Consider the following 8,598-nt stretch of genomic DNA (forward strand, 5'->3'; position numbering starts at 1 on the left):
ATTGATTAATATAGTTTTCAAAAAATTTACAAAAAATTAGTTAATAAAATGCAGCGGCCTAAATATGTGGAGGGAATATGGATAATAATAATGGTAGTAATAATAATAATAATAATAATAATAATAATAATAATAATAATAATAATAATAATAATAATAATAATAATAATAATAATAATAATAATAATAATAATAATAATAATAATAATAATAATAATAATAATAATAATAATAATAATAATAATAATAATAATAATAATAATAATAATAATAATAATAATAATAATAACAATAATAATAATAATAATAATAATAATAATAATAATAATACTAATAATAATAATAATAATAATAATAATAATAATAATAATAATAATAATAATAATAATAATAATAATAATAATAACAATAATAATAATAATAATAATAATAATAATAATAATAAAAATAATAATAATAATAATAATAATAATAATAATAATAATAATAATAATAATAACAATAATAATAATAATAATAATAATAATAATAATACTAATAATAATAATAATAATAATAATAATAATAATAATAATAATAATAATAATAATAATAATAATAATAATAATAATAATAATAATAATAATAATAATAATAATAATAATAATAATAATAATAATAATAATTGTAATAATAATAACAGTAATAATAATAGTAATAATAATAATAATAATAATAATAATAATAATAATAATAATAATAATAATAATAATAATAATAATAATAATAATAATAATAATAATAATAATAATAATAATAATAATAATAATAATAATAATAATAATAATAATAATAATAATAATAATAATAATAATAATAATAATAATAATTGTAATAATAATAATAGTAATAATAATAATAGTAATAGTAATAATAGTAATAATAATAGTATTAATAATAATAATAATAATAATAATAATAATAATAATAATAATAATAATAATAATAATAATAATAATAATAATAATAATAATAATAATAGGGGAGAGTCGCCCATTATGGACCGTCCCCTTTTATGGACCACCGATGAAACAAATAAATGCGATTTTATTTTTAAATTTTGGAAACGTAGCATTAAAGAGTGACTTCCGTTCAGTTAAATCGCATTTCAATGATGGCGGTCAGCAAGGTTACTTCAAAAAGGTAAGTTAGTATTTTATTTGGTTATTTTTTTCTAAAAGTACACTCGCTTTTTTTTGTGTGTCATTCTACAAATAAATGAACCAGGACAATGCTTCTATGCTAAATGGAAAGCTTTTTCATTTCATTTCTTACTAAATACAAGCGTGTTGCTCCAAATGACATCGTTTTGGTTTTATTTAGTAAAATTAGATGCCCATGTGGTTCTCCCAATATGGACCAACTGCTGTCCCTAAAATGGACCAGTGGTTCAAGATGGGAAACTGTAGCCCATATTGGGGAACATAAGTTCTTATTCTCTTGGATGTTATTATTTTATCATAAGCTATTAATAAATTAAATTATCTTAATCTTATGTTTTATTTTAATCTTTGATTATTATTAGTATTTGAAATTTGACTAGACTATAGCCAGACTATAGAATCTATAATAGATTATAATTATTTAATTATAGTAATTACAGATCTACTAAGTATTTACTATTACTATAATTGACCTATTAAATTTAAATTAGATAATTATATAATAATATAAGTTAAGATATAATTGTAAGGCTAAGGGTCTAAAAATAATTAAGAATCATTATTAATATTATAGTATTATTTTAGTTATAGGCTATAGGCCTAATGATTAAAATTATAATAATAATAATAATAGCCTATTAATAATAATAAATAATGATAAATATTTATTAAGTATTATATTTGTAGTGGTAGATTGTAGTGGGTAAATTTAGACAAATTTATTTTTAAAATTTTGCCCTGTCCTACAATTTATTTCAATCTTTTTTTTTTAATCAGGGGCTGCTGGACCAATGATGATCTTCAACGTGCTATTGAGGCGTACAGAAATGGTGATATTGGCTTGAACAAATGTGAAGCCACATACGACATCCCCAAAGCAACTCTAAAGAGGCATTTTGATAATGCTAACAAGTTTGCTAACGGCTTTAAAAAGCTAGGCAGAAGTACTATCCTTCCTGCGGATGTTGAGCTAGAAATACACAACCTAGTTTTAAAATTGGAGGCCATGTTTTTCGGAATGTCGAGGAAAGATTTAATGACTCTGGCAATTGAAGTTGCAGAACACAAGGGTTTAAATCACCCATTCAATAAGGATAAAGGTCAAGCTGGGAAAAAGTGTTATTACAAACTTTTAACCAGGTTCCCTGACCTCTGCCTCCGCCAACCAGAAGCTACTTCCATATCGCGAGCCAGCGGCTTCAACCTGGGGGATGTTGACAGGATATATAGGGAAAAGGCGGTTCTGGCGCATTGACCCTTCCCATACTTAAGGATGCATAAAAAATGGTGAACACTTCATATCATGTTCTTGGACAAAACCAATACTTAAGAGTCGTCTTTAAAAATCAAGAAGAAGTATAGAAATAATCATGTTATTTCTATACCAGTTCTTCAAGATGCCTGTTCTTCTTTATTACCTTGTTTTGTAATGTCCGATAGCCAAGGTGTGAATTCCGTCTTCTAAGATGAATCTTTTGTCGTCGTTAGCGCTGAGTGCGACTTTGTTAATTTCTTCGGTGTAGATATTGTGAAGATGAGATCGCCTTGAAAGTTTATTAACAATTAACACCTGCTAGCTTTTACTTATTGTTGATAACTAAAGGGGGCTTTGCTTTGTTTTTATTTCAATAAAAAAGTAAAGAGAAAGTAATGAAAATGACGTACCCGCCTGTAAGTTTCAATATTAAACAAATTTTTTAACACTTTAAAAGAAAAAGTAGCAAATCTATCACCAAGCATTTCTAAAGTTCTAAATCAGGGACATGGGCATAATTTTATGGTGTTCGTAACGATCCCCCGAATCTCCCCTAAGGAATTGTTCCTAAAAACCTTTTTCAACTTTTTTTTTTGTTTTTTTTTTATATTAAACTAAATCAAAACTCACCGACAGATTTCAAATTACATCAAAAAATAACTTTTTGTTTAAAAACCATTTAAAGTTGTTTTAGGGGGTAATTTGAGGTAATTTTAAGCTTTGGATGGTTATAAATCTTAAACGAACAGAGATTTTTTGATGAAATTTGAAATCTGTCGATAAATTTTGATCTAGTTTACTATAGAATAAAAAGAAAGTTTTATGATTAAAAGAGACGTAATATATAAGGAAAAGCGGGTTCTGGCGCATTGACCCATTCCCTATACTTAAGGATGCATAAAAAATGGTGAACACTTCATATCATGACAAAACCAATACAGTCGTCTTTAAAAATCAAGAAGAAGTATAAAAATAATCATGTTATTTATATACCAGTTCTTCAAGATGTTAATTCCTTGTTTTGTAGTGACCGATGGCAAGGGTGTGAATTCCGTCATCTAAGATAATTCTTTTGTCGTCGTTAGCGCTGAGTGCGACTTTGTTAATTTCTTCGGTGTAGATATTGTGAAGATGAGATCTGAAAACGTTCATGGTGGCGAGCTTTTCTTGTTTAGTCATTAAGCAGTCACCACAAGGTATTGATAACTTCTTGAAAGTCATCCCCTTCCTGTAATTTTTTCAAGACGTAAAGACACAAGTGGCCACAATAAGACGTATCACCAAACTGAACTCTCTCGCTGTTATAATAAACCGGACTTTGTAAATAATCAATGAGCTCAATAAGAGGAGGCTGAGCATAAGAGTCGAAGCTGTATTTTTTGTCAGCGTCTTTATACCAGCACACCCAATGAAACCCACCAGTGCTTGAATCTCCTGTATTCACAATACCACATTCTTTTTTTCTTGGCTTTTTTGGTAACTCATCCCTGACAAACACGCCTTGAAAGTTTTTTAATTTTAACTGTTTAGCAGCCTTTATCAATTGAAAGTTAGTTAAAGCTTCATTAGGTAAAACAATTCCTTCTACGTCAATCCATTGAAAGTCGATCATTTTTTTAATTTCTTAAAAAGTTTATCCGAATTTTTTAACAAGCGATTTTCATAGAATAGCACCTAAAAAGGGTATACTATTAAAGGGTGAGTTAGGTCCGAGTAATAAACCAGCTCCAACAGATTGATAACCTTTTCAAGTTTTAATGAAGAGTCCATCACCGTGAACATTTTTAGTCCATGGGGTGATAAACAATCCTTCTCCACCTAAAGTTTTTATCTTCATTCCTTTTCCATTTTTGCTCATGTAAAAAAGACCTCGCCCAGCAATTTTATCAACCATAGCAGAGCCGGCAGAGGCTCCAACACCTGAAAGCAAACCAGTAGCGAGAGCAGGAACAACTTTTGTAGCAAGAGTGCTGCCTATCATACCTAGTAACGGTAAAAGAGCTCCGATGAATCCACCTTCTATTTTCGAGTTGTATGCAATTTGTCTTTTGCTCAATTTAAGAGTGACTCCTTTACCAGCTTCATACGCTTTTCTAATTTTGTTCAATTGCGCACGAGTGATAGCGAGAACATGTTTACCGTTCAAGTCTTGATGAGAAAGCTTAATGCTAGTATCGGTTTTATCATGCATAGCTTTTTTAATTTTATCAGATTGACTCTGCGAGATGTTAATTTTGATGTTTTGATAATTGCTCATTTTTTATGTATTAAAAAATTATTTATTTCACTTCTCGAATATGATATCGTATTGTAATATCCTCTCCACGAAAATCAACCAAATCTCCATTCTGATCAATGATGCGAGTGACCATTGTTGAAATTTCAAACAGTTTAACAGGAAGATAAATCAAATGCATTGGTCTCTCGATGATTTTAAAACCTGGACTAACATTTGGATAAAAGGAGTAAATACAATTGAGTTGGGTTCCATTAATATAGGATGATCCGATAACGTTGTTAACGATTCTGATGGTGTTAATGCTTGAAATTCTAACGATATGATCCGACTCGTATTCGGAATTGGAATTTAATTTTCTTTTAGTAAATCCTAAAACTGAAGAGATGCTATTCTCCACGTTAAAGTCAATCGAATAATTCAAACCAAGTTTAATGGTTGATTTTAAAGTATTAAGATTGATTCCAATTTGAAGGTTGTTTGGAGAGTAATTAATTTTATTTGCAATAATATAACTTCCACGTTGAGCTGTTTTTATTGTGTTTAAAATAGACCTTTGCAAATACTCATTGATGTCTTTAATGTCATAGCTTCCTGATGGAATGATAATGTTCTCCCAATGAGCTCCATTGTTCATGCTATATTTGAAAGAATTGTTTTTACTGTTTACATTTGGAATGCTGTTGTAAGTCTCAAGACCGAGAAAAGCCATTTCATAGCTTTTTCCTTTCTCGAAAACGATTTTATCCAAAAAATCAGTGGTGATAACACTTGATTTTCCATCTACATCGATGATTATACCTGACATTTTTTTAAATAAGAATTATTTTTTTAAATTGTTTTAGAAAAATAAAAAATCGTCAAATCCGCTTCGGTACTTTCCCTCGTTTTTTTTAGAAGAGAGATCGATGACGGCAAATCCGTGAGGTTCATTCCAGCAATGATTGCAAAAGGCTTTAAATTCTTCTATTTTCATATCGCAGGAAACGTGATCTTGATAAATGTGATTAACGCTTTTTTGGTCTTGTTTAAAGAGGCAAATAAAGTTAGCATTTTCTCTGATGGTATGTCTTGGAATCTCAAAATAGTTTTGAGCGAGGTAAAAGCAGTCGACGTTAGAGTGTCTTCCTCGGATGTAATACTTTTCGCACTTGTTTTGATTGGTTAATTGCAAATCGTCAAAGATCATCAAATTGTTTTTGGTCGAGTCTAAGGATTCAGGTTCAGGTACATCATCAGCCGTTTCAAAGAATTGACACTCCATATCATCATTGTCGGAATATTTTTTTGAAATTTCCTCAATAACATCTTCAGGGTATAAATTCAATTTTTCCATTTCGTCTTGTACATCATCCGTTAACAAATCAACAATATCCTTTTTAGGAAGTTTATTTTCGAATGATCTTTTGAGTATTTTGTATTCAGGTTGAAATAGTGATTTGCCAAAGACTTGTAAGCGGCTGTAATCTAGCCAGCCAGGTCTTAAAAGTAAATTTAAGAGTAACGTTGTTTTTCCGCAACCGGACTTTCCAACGATGATTCCTCGTATACTTCTAGGTAAAAGCGCGCTGTTGTTTCTTTTGGTTTTCCCAATTTTACACGACAATTTCATCACTTCCATTTTTTATATTTAAAAAGTTTTTATATATGTTAAAATGTACTGCGTTAAGTGTAGAAGAGAGACTGAAACCATTCACTTGAAAAACGAGATCACAAAAAACAACAGACATATGTTGAAAGGAATATGCGACTCTTGTGGGATAACCAAATGCAAGTTTGTTTCATCACATATGCTCAAAGGATCATCTTCAGAAACAAAAGGATTTGGTGTGAGTGATTTGAAATGGACGGATCAGCTTGCAGAGGAGCTTCATAAACCGGTGATTCATCATTTTAAAAGAAGAAGGGTGATTGTGAATGACATTGATGAAATATGGGCTGCTGATTTGGTGGACATGCAATCGTTTTCAAAATTCAACAACGGCGTAAAAACTTGCTCATGGTGATCGATGTGTTTTCAAAGTATGGATGGATTGTTCCGTTAAAAAGCAAAACAGGTCTTGAAGTGGCTGAAGCGCTGAAAAAGATTTTCACAGAAAGAAAATGCATTAAATTGTGGGTAGACAAAGGAAAAGAGTTTTACAACAGACATGTGAGAGCGTTGGGTGTTCAATTGTATTCTACTGAAAACGAGGAAAAAAGTTCTGTTGTCGAGCGATGGAATAGAACAATGAAAGAGAAAATGTTTAAATATTTTTCAGCTAACAACACCAATAAATACATTGACGTATTGGATGAGATGGTGAAAAATTACAACAACACAAAGCACTCTTCTATCAAAATGACACCAGTTGAAGCCAGCGATGAAAAGAATAAATATAAGGTCTGGTGGAGTCTGAATGGTAAACAGAAAGAAAGAAAAGATCCAAAATTCTTAATGGGTGACAAAGTGCGGATCGTAAAAAAGAAGTCTCATTTTGAAAAGGGCTATACGCCGAGATGGACTGAGGAGGTTTTTACAGTGTCAAAAGTTCAGTATACGAATCCGCCCACGTATAAAATCTCTGACGCTAACGGTGAAGAAATTCAAGGCACCTTTTACGAGCAGGAGATGCAAAAGACGCATCAAGACATATTCAGAATTGAAAAAATCATTCGCAAAACCAAGAGCAAGTCGTTAGTCAAATGGTTGGGATATCCAGACTCGTTTAATTCATGGGTAGATAATAATGAATTGTTAAGTTTGCAAAAATGATCTAAAAATTTATTTTTAATATGTAAAATGCATGCTCCTCACAAGTTTTTTAGAAATGTTACCTCAGCAGAAGTCCACAGTTTGGATTTGCAATTAAAAATTTTGGAAGAGAGGGTTAGAGAGTTGGAGGAAAGAAGACCGAACAACATTATTGTGTCTACGAAAACGTTAGATCATCCACCTTATTTCAACGTTAACGAACAATATGAGATTTTTGCCCAGAAAGACATTAAATTTGCTGCTCTCTCACATACAATGATAGCTTTATCAATTGGGCTGAATTTGGAGAAAGGTATTGCAGTGATAACATTAATGAATAAAATTACTGATCAATTGAATTATAGAAAAAACGAAGTTATTATTTCAGAGTCTGTAGATGATGTTATTATGGACGTGAATAGTAACAGCAAACAGGACGTGATTGTTAAAAAAGGAGAAAAACTTTGTAAGATTAATTACATTGATTTAAAATAATTTTTTATTAATAAGAAATGGAAATATTGAATGATAAACTTTATCCAGTTCTTCCATCAGCTCCTGCAGATGAAGGAGGGTATGTTTATAAGCTTCAGAAAATAAGCGAGATTCAGAAAGAGATAGAGAGTGAAAAAGCAAAGCGAGTTCATCTAAGCAAAAAGTACCATCGCGCTTTCAGAATCATTTCTAATGTGGATAATACGATGCAAGCCTTATGCATTGCTTTAGGTGTGACTGGAATTGGGCTTTTGTCAACCATTATTGCTAGTCCTGCAGCAATTGCGTGTGAAGGTGTAGCTATTGGAATGGGTTTTTTATCCATAGTAGGAGGACAGGTTAACAAAAAACTGACATTGAAAGCGGAAAAACATGAAAAGATCAAAGTGTTGGCCGAGTCTAAATTAAACATGATCAGCGAACACATTTCCAAAGCGTTGATAGACGGAAAAATAAGCGATTCAGAGTATGAATTGATTTTAAACGAGCTTCAAAAGTTTAAATCCTTAACAGAGGAAATAAGAACTAAAACAAAAAAGGGAATAGATGAAGTTACTAAAGAAAACTTGATTCAAAAAGGAAGAGAAGATGCGATTCAAACGTTCAATAACCTTTTTAAGAAAGGATCAACGTAGTCGTAAAACCAATTTATGTTTTTTTCCACGTATTTTAAGAA

This window comes from Hydra viridissima, unplaced genomic scaffold, assembly GCF_058129835.1.
Source record: "Hydra viridissima isolate aposymbiotic clone 2 unplaced genomic scaffold, HvirCarnegie_v1 scaffold_4, whole genome shotgun sequence".
Taxonomy (NCBI): Eukaryota; Metazoa; Cnidaria; class Hydrozoa; order Anthoathecata; family Hydridae; genus Hydra; species Hydra viridissima.